The sequence below is a fragment of the Fukomys damarensis genome, unplaced genomic scaffold, assembly GCF_012274545.1.
Source record: "Fukomys damarensis isolate Sample0158 unplaced genomic scaffold, DMR_v1.0_HiC HiC_scaffold_22, whole genome shotgun sequence".
NCBI classification, from domain to species: Eukaryota; Metazoa; Chordata; class Mammalia; order Rodentia; family Bathyergidae; genus Fukomys; species Fukomys damarensis.
Window position 1 is genome coordinate 18945783 of NW_022900934.1, and position 13366 is coordinate 18959148.

Genomic DNA, 13366 nt, shown 5'->3' on the forward strand with positions numbered 1-13366 from the left:
TAGTATTGAGGCTGAGAAACTTAGGGTTAAGATTTCTTTGTGTGTTACCTCATTTTATCATCAAACTAATTTTTTTGTGTGTGCACTGGGGATTGAACTCACGACCTTTCACTTGCAAGGCAGGTGGTGGCACCACTGAGCCAACATTTTAAAGCTTATACAAAATCTATCACTCTGCCTATTTTGTAGTGGGAGAACTGAGGATAAGGCATTTGAAACAATTTGTCTAAATTTACCAAGGTAGAATGTGAAAGAATTCTGTGATGGTCCCAAGTTTGGCTGACTACAAAGCCTATGTACTTGGTCATTTTGCTAGTGATTAGAAGGTAGAACAGCTGAGAATATAGGTCAGGACAAGGAGTGTGACTTGGATATTAATTATCAAAGACATCTGAGGGGACCAGAGCTCCATGTGTTCCAGTAACTACCAAGTTTTGTTGCTATTGCAGGAGAACAAGCAAGTGTAGCCCCTACTTGCTGGGGACAGCATCTCCCATTTGTTCTTGGGTTGACCTGGGAGCTGATCTTGATCCCAGCTGAACTAAACTGAAGAAGGCAGGGCCTCCATCCCATTGAATTTAGCAGCATAGTCCTTTGACTCTGACCTCTGCAGCTTCAAAATAAAGTGGAAGGAGGAGGCAGGCAGACATCTGGAGGCACATGCTTACAGTGAGTGAATAATGCTGTCAGGTCTCCTTCTCCAAATAGTCAGAGCTCCTTCTCCAATTTTCTTAGCAGTCAAATTTAGAGTATCAGAACAGTAAGGAAGTGACAAGTTCATGTACACAGGTTTGCCCATATAGTAGGCCTTCACAATGAGTGAATGAATAAGTCAGTCAGGCGAAGAAGCAAATTTTTTATGAAATTAAACCCTGGAATACAGTAAAGATCTAAGAGGGGAAGGCAGGGCTGGGGCAATTGGTGATATTTGATGGGTGCGATGGTGCCAAGTTCTCACAAGGGGCCACCACAGCAGCAGCTGCAGTTGTATCTCATGGAACACCAGCTACAGAACTGCAAGGAGGCCATGCTCCAGACACTTTGGAAGTTTGACTAATTTTCAGATGGAATCATTGGAATGCTTTGGTAACCAGCATTTAAACTTAGTGAACTCCAGTACCGGGGTTAACAGAATTTGGAGACATTTTCCCAAGGACCTCCCTTGGGTGAGGTTTACGGTCATGGATGATCTCAGGAATTTGGTTGATTGTTCTTGAGATGCAAATAATTTTCAACACTTTGGTTTCCTTCTTTCTAGGCCCTTTAAAAGATGGCTTCAAGGAATCCAGAGAGGCCAGTGAAAGTCACATAACTCTGAGATCTTTGTTGTATTTATTCTTCTATAGAGGAAAGGGGTGAAGGGGGCAAAGGCAGAAAAGGAACTGAAATTCATTGATGGTTTATTTAGGGCTGAGAGGGTTTCATGACCAAATTAGGGAGGTGGCAGGATTGCCACAGCTCAAAGCATGGTGTTAGACAGGCCTGAGTTACAAGCAACTTGGGTATATGTCTTAAATCCCTAAACCTTAGTTTACACCTTCATAGTATGGGGATGTTTATACCTACTTTTTAGAGATGTGATGAAGATTTAACAAGTAAATGTCAGAAACGCCATATCCCACTAGCTGGCACAAAGTGAGTGTTTGCTGAGTATTAACAAGCATCATCACTATTTAAAATTTAATAGTCTCTACCACCCTGGGAGGTCCTGGAGATGGGACGCATTGTCTCCCTTCCGGTATGAGGAAGCCAAGGCTCGGAGGGTTATTGTGAAGCAACTTTGCTCTCAGTTCCTCTGGCAAATCTCTGCTGACCTCGAGGTCAGGTCAGGTGTCCCTTCTCTGTGCTATCCCAGTCCCCTGCACTCCCCTCTCAGCTTGGGTAGCAGCATGATGTAAGTGCCTATTGAGAGGTACAGCCCTCAACGCACTGTAAGTCCAAAAGCACAGGCTGTAGGCCCAGAGGATCCGTCTCTGCTGTGTTTCCAGCATCTAGCAGGATGTGGCAAAGTTGATTCTGTAGCAACTGATGGGTAGGTCATTCAAGATCATTTGACTTGGGAGTCAGAATGGTTTTGTTTCTTTCTCAATAGTGTGTGTGCCTGGTGTGTGTGTGTGTGTGTGTGTGTGTGTGTGTGTGTGTGTGTGCGCGCGTGCGCGCCTAGAAATAATGAGTAAAGCAAGTGGCTGTGGACATTCATTAGATCTTATCAGGTCTCTTCTTTTTTGGTGAAGTAGTGATACTAAATGCAGCCTTTTCTCTCTCTCTTTGATGTTCACTGCTTTCCTCTGATTTCTAAGGAATCTAAAGCACAACCTAAAAATTCCTAAAAGGAGAAGGTGTCATCCATTTAGGAAGGATTGAGAGTCAGTTAAACATCCTTTGTTGTAGAAATATGCAAATTATAATAGGCCCTTGGAAATGACAGGGAAATAATGGTTGATTTCAGCATAAGGTTCTTAATCTTTCAACAGCTCTGTTTATTTTTTCCATTTCTCACTCTTAGCTCATTCAATTCTTCTGTATCTTGTGACGATTACTAGATGTGGGACCATAGCCAGCTGGTGGAGGGTAAGCATACCCCCACAGAAGAGCTATTTCTTATTCATTGGTTGATTAATGCATTCATTCATCCATTCATTTGATGATTTTAGCTGCTCTGTCCCAGGTCCTGTGGATTCAAGATAGCATAGAAGGAAGCATGTTCCTGCTCTATGGAGTTTGCAGTTTGGTGAGAATTAGTCATATAGTCATGCCAAGACTCTATAGTTACAAATAGATATAATTGCTCAGGAAGAAAAAAAGATAGATCTTAGTGGATTTGACCTAGACTACATATTCATGGAGTGCTTTCCTGAGGAAGTGAAACCAACTGGGATTTGAAGAATGGATAGGAGATGGATGGCTAGTACTCGGTAGTGGGAGAATGTTCTAGGCAAAGACACCAGGGTGTACAGTCTTGGTAGAGAGAGGGAACTAAAAGATGCCATCAGATTAGAACATGGAAGTCGGAGGCCCATAAGATATAAAATAGGCTGGATGGAGGCTGTGTGGACTGCAGAGCCTTTGTAGATTAGGGTAGGGAAAATTTAGCTTTTATTCTAAGAAAAAGGAAGGCACAGAAGGGTCTTAAGTTATGGGATATAATTTGGTTTATCTTTTTTTTTCCAAATATTTCATGGAAATATTTGGGGAAGGCTATGGGAAGAATCAAGGATGCTTGGGGAGACAAATGATGAGATAAGTGAGACTGTCCCGGAAGAGATATTGTTTGTACCCAGTGGTGGTAGTGGACGTGGGGGCTGTGGGCTCATGGGGAGCTTTCGGAAGATGTGGGAGTTGAGGCAAAATACATCGGCAAGAGAGACATGAGTGTTTTTTTTTTTTGCTTCAGGTGAGAAGGAAGGATCGTGTCCCCCCCAGAGACATGAAGGTTGCTGACAAAGGGTGAAGTTGGATGGGAGGAAGGACTTTGGGTTTAGTTGAGCTCCAGACTCTATTCTCAGAAGAAGGAGAAGAATGCATAGGAAGTGGCTAGTAGTTGGTAGTAGAACTCACTTCATCTAAATATACGAAGTGTGATAGAAAATGGTGAATGTTTAAAATTTTTAAAATGTATTACAATAAAGGACGTATTGCTACCCTCCTTGAAATATTCTTCCTTGCTTCGAATACATCCCTTTCTTCTTGCTACTTCCTTAAGCAGTTCTTGAAATCCTATTTCTTGTCCTTAGGAGGCATGGTAGGGTGAATGTTGCTGTCTAGTGCCATCCACCAGGAAGGCAGGATCATAAAAACGTTACTGTGCGTCCTCATCCACCTTATTCACTGGATCTGGCACCATGGAACTTCTAACTTTTCTCCAAAGCCAAAATGACAATGAAAGGTAATTGTTTTGCATCAGTTCAGTAAAATCAAGGCAACCATAATGGCGCAACTAAGGGCACTCAAGCAAGAGGACTTCCAGCACCGCTCCAGAAAGTGTCAAGCGTGATGGGAATAAGTGTGCTTGAAGTGAGCGGGGAGGATTTGAAGTGGGTTAAAAGCAATACATCTTTATTGTAATAAATTCTTAAAAAAGTTAATGCTCACCTTTTAAAAAACTCTTTCTTTGTAGATGCTTCGTGGCAAGAAGGTGGGTAGGTACATATTCTCCAACTCCGAGGTCTCTAGAGAATCAATTTTGAAACTCCCCTACTTTTTCCAGTTTAATTTCCCTGTTGTCGTTTTTTGGTGAGGCCACGGTCAAGGAACTTATATTCCTTTCCTCTCTAGTAAGGTTCATCTGAGTGAGGAAAGGTGGTCTTTCTCAATAAGAGGTAAACCTGATTCTATTTATCAATTCTGTGAAGGAGCTATAATGAAATGCCACTTTGAAAGAGTTTCACCTAGGCTCTGAGGCAATGGTTCCTTTCAGAGAGAGGTCTCTTAGGCTGGGGAAGTTCTATCTCTCTCACCTAGAGGTCACAGGAAGCAGTCTATTGAGTTGGAGGTGGCATCTACCTTTATTCACATCTGATCAATACTACATATCTGTTTTCGATTATTTTTAACAGTGTCATTTGTTTACTTATTGATTCATTTAGCCAGGCTTTACTGAGCATACGATTTTTGATGCTAAAGATACACACGGAATAAGACAAGATGAGGTTTCAGTTCCCATGAAGATCTCATTCCTTTTGGAGAAACAGGTCAGAGGCAAGGAAACAAATAACAAGGTAATTTCTGATGACATTAGGGAAGTCCTGCCTAAAGAATGGCATTTACAAGGTACCGGATGGATGAACTGGTAGTCCTGCAAAGGACAGGTGGAGAACTTATCTCATTCCTTTTGGAGAAACAGGTCAGAGGCAAGGAAACAAATAACAAGGTAATTTCTGATGGCATTAGGAAAGTCCTGCCTAAGGAATGGCATTTACAAGGTACCGGATGGATGAACTGGTCAGTCCTGCAAAGGACAGGTGGAGAATGGAGAATGGAGTCAGCTACGGAATGAGCAATGAGCGGGTCCTACGGATGCATCGTGGAGGAGTAGAGGAAAGGTCAGGGTATTGGCTCAGAGAGCTGAGTGGAGACTGATAGGAGATAAGACTGCAGAAGCTACAGAGACCAGATCAGGCAGAACTTTGTAAACCACAAAAACTTTTGCTCTAACTATGCTGAGAAGGTATGGAGAGCTTTGAAGCAGGAGGAATGAACTGCCTAGCGAACTGATTTGACTGACTTTTTACCTGAAGAGATAATTCTAGCTGCTATGTGGCGAGCAGATGGTTAGAAGAAAAAGAGGAAGAGTTTAGTGGGCAAGGTATTGCAGTTCATTGGCCCGTGGGAAGGGGATTAAGGCTGAGGCCACAACGATGATGGTGATCACTGGCTTTCAAGTTTCTCTTTTGTGGGCTTAGCTGGGTGACAAATACCACAAGTCTAGAAAGACTCTATAATTAATTCTGCCGTCCGTTGCTTTCCCTAGCTACCATTATGGGTATTTTCAAGACCTAAGAAGTGTGAGTAGAGTATGTTTTCATTATTCAAGCTATAAGTTTGCTTTCTTTCTCTCATTAGTTAATTTCCTTGTTGTTAATTTCACCAATTAGATTGTCAACTAATGAATTATTTGCATTATCCTTGGGGAGATTCAATCATGGAAACAGGATGAACAAATGGACGTTGCTCCAGACATTCAGGTGAGTCTAAATCTAACTACTAAGATCCAAGATATCTAGGTATTGAGAAATAGTTGCAGAAGGTGGAACTGCATTTTTGAAAGGATAAAAAAGTATGGCATGTTTTGAAAAAGCCAAACAGTTTATTGTTCCCAGCATCCATTCGACATGGTAGAGGTACTGCCAGGAGATGAGAATAGAGAAGCTTTGATAGATAGGATTTGGCAGCAAGCAAAGGGCTAATGAAGGCTGTACAGTGTACAAAGGAGGGACATGCTCAAAGGTAAGCTTTAAAAAGACATGTGGGCCGCAGGGAAGAGAGAGGACTGGAGACAGTGAGGCTGGAGGCAAGGAACGCGATTATGAGGCTAACACCATAGTCCTAGGCTGCAGCTATCAGCCTCCGGCTTTAGGTCCAGGAGCGGCTTCAGAGGAAAGGGAAACAACATAGTGTATATTTATTTAGAATGGTAGAGGTGGCGGGTTCTGGTGGCTAATTAGATGTGGAGGGAGCAGGAGAGAGGTAGGTGGGGGAAAATTCCAAGGTTTCTGTCTTAAATGTTGGAGGGATGGCAGTGTGACAGTAGACTGTTATAGCTATGTAAATATCTTATGTGCTTTATGAAATAAATTGGAAGAAATTGTAAATTGCAAAAAGTCTCTTCAGTACTCCATCTTCTCCTGTATCTTTGCACATTTGAACTATATCTTTGAAGCTCCTGGAATCACAAGATGAAGTTTAGTTTCCCATCCCATAAATTGGGTCTGGTCCTGTGAACAGCTTTCTGGCCAACTTAATGTTGTGGAAATAATGTTATACCAGTTTTTGAGTCTAGGCTTTAAGAGACTGGTTGCTCTGAGACATTCTGGCTTCTTGTGAACAGGTAAGAGTGCTGGATGATGTGAGGCCATGTGGGGGCAAAACACGCCCTTCCAGCTGAGGCCATCTTCCACCAGCTAGGCCCCAGCTGACCAAGCAACTACCCCAAATACTATGCCTGGGCACAGCTAAGCGCTGATTACGGGAACCTGGCCCAAACCGTTGGTCTGTAGGATCATGAGCTAAACAAATGACAGTTGTTTTTAAGCTACTAAATTTATGGGTGGTCTGTTAGAAAAAGTGAAGTGATAGTGATATTTCTGAAATAGATGTGAAGCTGAATTCAATTTAGGTGATGTTGCCTGCCATCACCCTATTATGTAAGTTTTACTGGACTCCACCATGCTGATGGAGGACTAAATTAGAATCAGAAGCCTCTTGATTAATGATCTCATAAAGTTCTAAGAATATTGCATTTAATGAATAAGTCTGTTTACATTTCCAGAGAACGCATACCACCCTTTGATGACTTTAGTCCTTATCCCTACTGTAATGAGGCTGTGCTAGTTCTGGGAGACATGGGATGATCAACAACTCTGGTTTGCCTCCGGCTGTCCTAAAAGTCCCACTTCTGGGGAAAGCTAGGATAGTTGATCACCGTCCATTTCTACTATACTTTGCTGTTTGAGAATCAGCTATACCCACATTCACCTACTGACGCCCGGCAGTGAGGGAGGCTTTACTGGGGCCTGTTTGACAGACAGTGCACCTGAGGCCCAGGAGGAGGGAAGTGCCCACTCAAGATCACCAGCTAGAAGGCAGAGCAGAGAGGAATTGAACCTGGATCAGCCTAGTGCTCATGCCTGTCTGTTTGGCTACACCCGCTGCTTCTGGGCAGCTCTACCAAGCCCTTATTGCTGGGCTGAGAAGGTGGCGGGGGCATCTCAGATGCACTCCCCAGCAGGGCAAACCTCTCCATTCTCATGGTTTGTAAACACATCTGGTGAGTTCCAACACCAGGAGAGAAGAGTCAGTGGCTAATTGTGCAGCTTTCTCTGTGTAGAGTGGTGACTCAGGCCACTGGCAGCCCTGATCCCTCCTAGAGAGGTAGAAGGGCTGCTACAGCAGATCTGAAAGTGGCATATGCATGACCCTCATAGATGAAACTCACTCAAGGAATCCAGAAAAAGATGATATGTGGGAGGGGTAAGGGACAGGAATAGAGAACTGGTTTCCTCTCTTTCAGGAACCTTGTTGATTCTTTATAGTGAACTCTTTGTTTAAAAAAACTCCATTTTTCATACATTCAAAATTCCAAGCTGCTGAAAATTTCCTCCTGTGATGAGACACATTCAGAACAAAACGTGCGGCCTGATTTGTCTTTCCCTGAAATCAAAGGCAGTATTCTAAAGAGATTGCTTTTGCCACACAAAGGTGGCAGATGTTTGCAGAGATTATAGCTGCACAAGCATTCTGCATGCTCGATCTTGGGCGCTTTTCGTATTTGAAAAGAGACAGTTTTGTGTCATTCCTGGGCCCCTTGAGAACTTCTGTTACTGCCAGTATGGAGCCCTGGCGCAGGCCAGGTGTGGATGAGGGCACATGCGCTGACCTGGCCTTCCATACGCTGGCTGTTCTGCAGAGTAGTTTCTGAGCAAGGCTGGGATATTTCCTTTCCCTTCTGGTGCTGGGATGGGACATGCCGCCTAATGTATACTAAGCATGTGCTCTATTGCTGAGCTACACCCTTAGCCAACTCCTAAGAATAGGCTAATGCAGGTGTAGTTGGGATTAGTCAGCTCTCTAGGGGCTCCTTTGGCACTCACATGTATCCAGAGTGGCATTAAGTCCTCTAGACAGTGTGCTAGACCTTCAAAAGATGAGATTCTAGCTTTTGCACTAATTTGACATTTTCTTTCTTTCTTTTCTTCTTTTTTTTTGGTACTGGGGCTTGAACTCAGGACCTTATACATGCAAGGCAGGAAGTAGAAACACTGAACTAAATCCCAGGCCCCTGACTTTCTTGAATTAATGAAGTGATAATGTAAATGACAGAATGTTCTTTAACCTTTCTTACCACATCCTTCACACCTCCTTGTCTGTCTCCCTTGGTGCCTCTCATCCTCCATCCCTGCCTCCCTCCCTCCCCTCCTCCCTCTGCCAATTCCCAGGCATCCTTCAGGATCCAGCGCCTATTTCAACTCCTCCAAGAGTTCTTCCCTGACCCTTTCAGCCTATGCTCCTTATTAACCTCGCTCTCCATGCTTCTATGATACATTTTGTGCATATAATAATCAATACTTCAGTAATTACAGGTATCCTTTTTTTGTTTGTTTCTCTCTTCTGAGCATGGCTGATAGATTTAATTTTACATTTCTGGTTTTCCTACTGTTGCTGCTGGAAATGATGTTAAGCTGGATTCTGAGGATGGCTTTCATCATTATATGGTCTGATTCTTGTTGGTCAGTGTCCAGGGCTCAGTTCCTCACAGCAGTAAATGTAAAGAACATATAGTCAGTAATAAAAAGGGAATCGTGTGTGTGTGTGTGTGTGTGTGTGTGTGTGTGTGTGTGCGCGCGCGTGTATCTGATAACTGGTGTGGCTTTTGGGACAGTAAGCCTTGCCAGTGAGAGGAGCTAAAGCTTATTGATCTCAAGGTTTGAGTGGAGAAGGAACATCTGTCCTTCTGTCCTCTGTGCTAAGTGATTATTAGAAAAGGAAGTTCCTTCTTTTCACAGTCTGTGCCATGCCAGACAGGCACTAGGTGTGAAGCAAAGTACTCTGAGAGTTACAGGTGTGGATTCTGGATTTAGAAAGATTGTGTTGGAACCTTCATACCACTACGTACTAGTGGTCATTTAAGACATTACTCAGTCTCTCAAAACTGCATTTAGTTACTGAGGATCTTTCATACTAAAATTCAGCCTTTGTAGAGCCCCTATTATATGCCAGATGCAGTATTTTATTCTTTGTGTAAAAAGCATGCAATACAAAATGTTCAATCTTAACCATTTGTAAGTGTACAGTAGCACTAAGCATGATAACATTGTTGTGTAACAGATCTCCAGAACTTTGTCATTTTGCAAAACTGAAACTCTATACCCATTAAACAACTTCCCACTCTCCACTCCCCCCAGCCTCTGGTAATCACCCTCCTATTTTCTGTCTCTACCAACTTGACTGCTTGAGATTTCTTCATATAAGTGGAATCATGCAATTTTTGTCTTATTATGACTGGATTATTTCATTTAACATAATATTCTGTAGGTTCATTCATAGTGCAACATGTGTCAGAATTTCTTTCCTTTTTGAGGCTGAATAAATATCCCATTTTATGTAGAGACTATATTTTGCTTATCCAGTCATTTGTTGAAGACACTTTGTTACTTAGACTTCTTATTATTGTGAATAACTCTACTTTGAACATGGATGTGCAAATATTTCTTTGGGATGCTTCATTCCCTTATTTCCAATATATGCCTAGAAGTAGGATTTCTGGATCAGATGATAATTCTGTTTTTCATTTTTTGAGGAATAGTTATGCAGCCTTTCTTATGTCATGTCATTTTACATTCCCACCATCAGTGAACAAGGGTTCCAGTATCCCCACATTCTTATCAGCACTCAATAATTTCTGCTTTTTTTTGGTTGCAGTTATCCTAGTATATGTGGAGAGATTGCATTGTAATTTTGATTCACATTTCCTAGTGATTAATGACATTGAATATTTCCTCATATGCTTGTTGGCCTTTTTCTGTGATTATCTTTCAAGAGATGACTTGTAAGTCCTTTGCCCATTTTAAATAAGGTTATTATTTTTGTTGAGTTGTAGAAGTTCTTTATAAATTCTGTTATTTATCCTTTATCAGACATGGGGTTTGCAAATATTTTCTTTAATTTAGCAGGTTGTCTTTTTAAAACTATGTGCAAGATTTTTATTATATTTCATCAACATATAAAATTATTTAAAGTATTTTATATTTTGATTGACATAGAATAATTATAATGCATTTATAGGGTACAAAATGACATTGCAACTCATACATTGTGCTATGATCTAATCAGCGTAATTTGCACACTCATCACCCTAAACTTTGATTTTGTCCTTTTGATACCCAGAAGCTTTTAATTTTGATATAGTTTTATTTATTTATTTTGTTTTGTTTTGTTTTTTTGTTTTTGTTTTTTTGGGGGGTTGAACCGGCGATTGAACTCTGGTCCTTGTGCTTGCAAGGCAGGCCGCCTAACCGCTGAGCTAAATCCCCAGCCCTATTTACTTTTGTTTTTGTTCCCTGTACTTTTTTTAAATCAAATCCAATAATTCACCACCAAATCCAATGTTAGGAAGCTTCTGCCCTGTTTTCTTACAGGAGTTTTAGATCTTCAATCATTTGTACTTAATTTTTATATGTGGTGTAAGGTAAGGGTCAGGCGTCATTTTTTTCCCATGTAGATATCAAGTTTTCCCAGCAACACTATTGAACAGATTATCTTTCTCCCCAATAAGTGATCTTGGGACCCTTTCCGAAGATCATCTGACCACACACAGCAGCTCTTTATCTTATTCCATTGGTCTATGTGTCTGATTTTTATGCAACCATTACACTGTTTTGATTATTGAAGTCAAGAAATATGAGACCTCCAAATTTGTTCTTCATTTTCAAGGTTGTTTTGGCTTTGGAGGCCCCTTAAGATTCAGTGGATGGGCTTTTCTTCTTCAACAAAAATGCCATTATGATTTTGATAGGGATTGCATTGAATCTGTAGATTGTTTTAAGTAGTAATTGACATGTTAACTATTTTAGGTCTTTTAATCCATGAGCACAAGCTGTTTTTTTCATTTGTGTCTTTGTGTTACTTTCAGCAAAAAAAAAAAAAAAATTTTTTTTTAGTATGCAAGCTCTTATTTCCTTGGTTAATTTGGAACTATTTTATTCTTTTTGATGCCATTGTAAATAGAATTGCTTCTATATTCTCCTTTTTGGAATTTCATTATTAGTTACAGAAATTCAGATGATTTTTGTATGTTGATTGTATGCTGCAAATTTGCTGAATTTATTAGGCAACTTACATGCGTTATTGTATTATCTCATCTGATCTTCATAAGCATCCAATGAGGTAGGCATCATTACTAATCTCATCTTATAGATGAGGAAACTGAACCTCATAGAGCTTGGGTAACATGCCCAAGGTTATCTAGTGGGAAAGGCTCCCCCCCTGTATGGAAAGTCAGCTGCCTGACTTCACATCCATTTTAGCTGTGACATTAATCACATTCTGATAATGGGCTTCATCATAATGAATTTCACAAGTTAATTTTTAAAAATGCCTGGAAGAAGGTCCTAAGTATTCAACAAGCTTTTATATATGTGTCTAATATATGATATGTAATAATTATATAATATATTAATAGTAATACAATCAATATATTAATATAATTAACATATTAATTATATATACCTGAGCTTGCAAAATGAAAAGACATACAACACTTCAAGTAAAAAGAAAAATTAAGAGAATTTCAACAGAAACATATTCTAGCAAAAATATCAATTCTAAGGATAAATTACTTTGATAATTAAAACCATCAAGGAAAGAAAGAAAAGATTCCTCACAAAGAACATACAAGTTGACTGTCTTTGGATTTTTCCTTTTCCTTCTTAAATGGAAGAGTCTTTTACAGGGCTTGGAAGGGAAAGGGTTTGGATTTGAGCATTCTGAAGGTTTCATAGTAAAAGCAATAGGGTAGGCATTCTTGGAATTTTCAGGACTCAAAATGGGCATGTTAGAGATGTGAGACACATCAACACTAAGAAGATGAGAATGGAGAAATGCTGGTAGTTCTTTTAGGGAAGTTAGACCCTAGATTCAGAAACCCAGCAGCATCTGTATATTTAGTAATTCTGCATCCTTGAGCTTGGTGCCTACTACTTCCCTTATTTGCCATTCGGACTCTCCTTGAGACCAAGAAATAGTCTCATTTGCATCTATCCCAATCCCCTGTTTGTATCTGTTTTTAAATACATATTATGTAATTTAATTCAGCAAAATGAAGATAGAGATTAGCAGACCCGAAGTGGTTAGTGGTTAGCCCGGGTCCCACACTGAATTTTCCAAGACACAGCTATGCCCAGCACCAGGGTCCACTACCTCAGAGCAGAACAGACTGGCACAGGCTTCCAAACCTGAGCTGTTTTGCCTGGCTTTTCAGATTATCTATGGTTGGCGGGGTAGGGGCTATATGAGGAGGCATCACTGATATCTCCTAGGCAGTACCAGAATGAGGCTGCATTCAGACTTGTTGTCCTGCAAGGCTGCACTCACAGCAGGGACCAGCCTTCTTGGGCCAGGCCTGACCCCAGAACATTGCTGCCTGGTGCTTTTCTTTAGGGAAGTCTTTCAGATCCTTAGTTAGAAAACCAAGAGTGAGCGAGTCTTCCTCTTTCAAGATAGCCTTCACTATTAGCCAAAAGGCCAAGGCAAAGGGAAAGACTGGCTAAAAGGGCCCTGACATGCCACAGTCATGTTCTGGCCTTGCTGTTTTTAGAAAAGGAACTCTTTCCCATGGTTAGGGGAGAAGTCAGACTTTCCTGTTCCTCTTGGGCCAAGCATGAAGCAACTTTCAGTCCCGATGTTGACACCAGGTCAAAGCCTCAGACTGTCTTCCTGGACTAGGCCCCCTGGACTTCCACACTCTGATCTTTCCAAAAGGAAAGTGAGTGGCTTAGCATAGCAGCCAGCCCTGTGCATGGCTTTGGTGGAAGGGAGCAGCAGTTGGGCATAGAGGCAGGAACCAAGACTCTGGGGCCACTGAGCTGGGCTGGACCACCAGTTCCATGATGTAGTGGCTGGGAGAAGTTAGATAAGTTAGTTGACTTTTCTG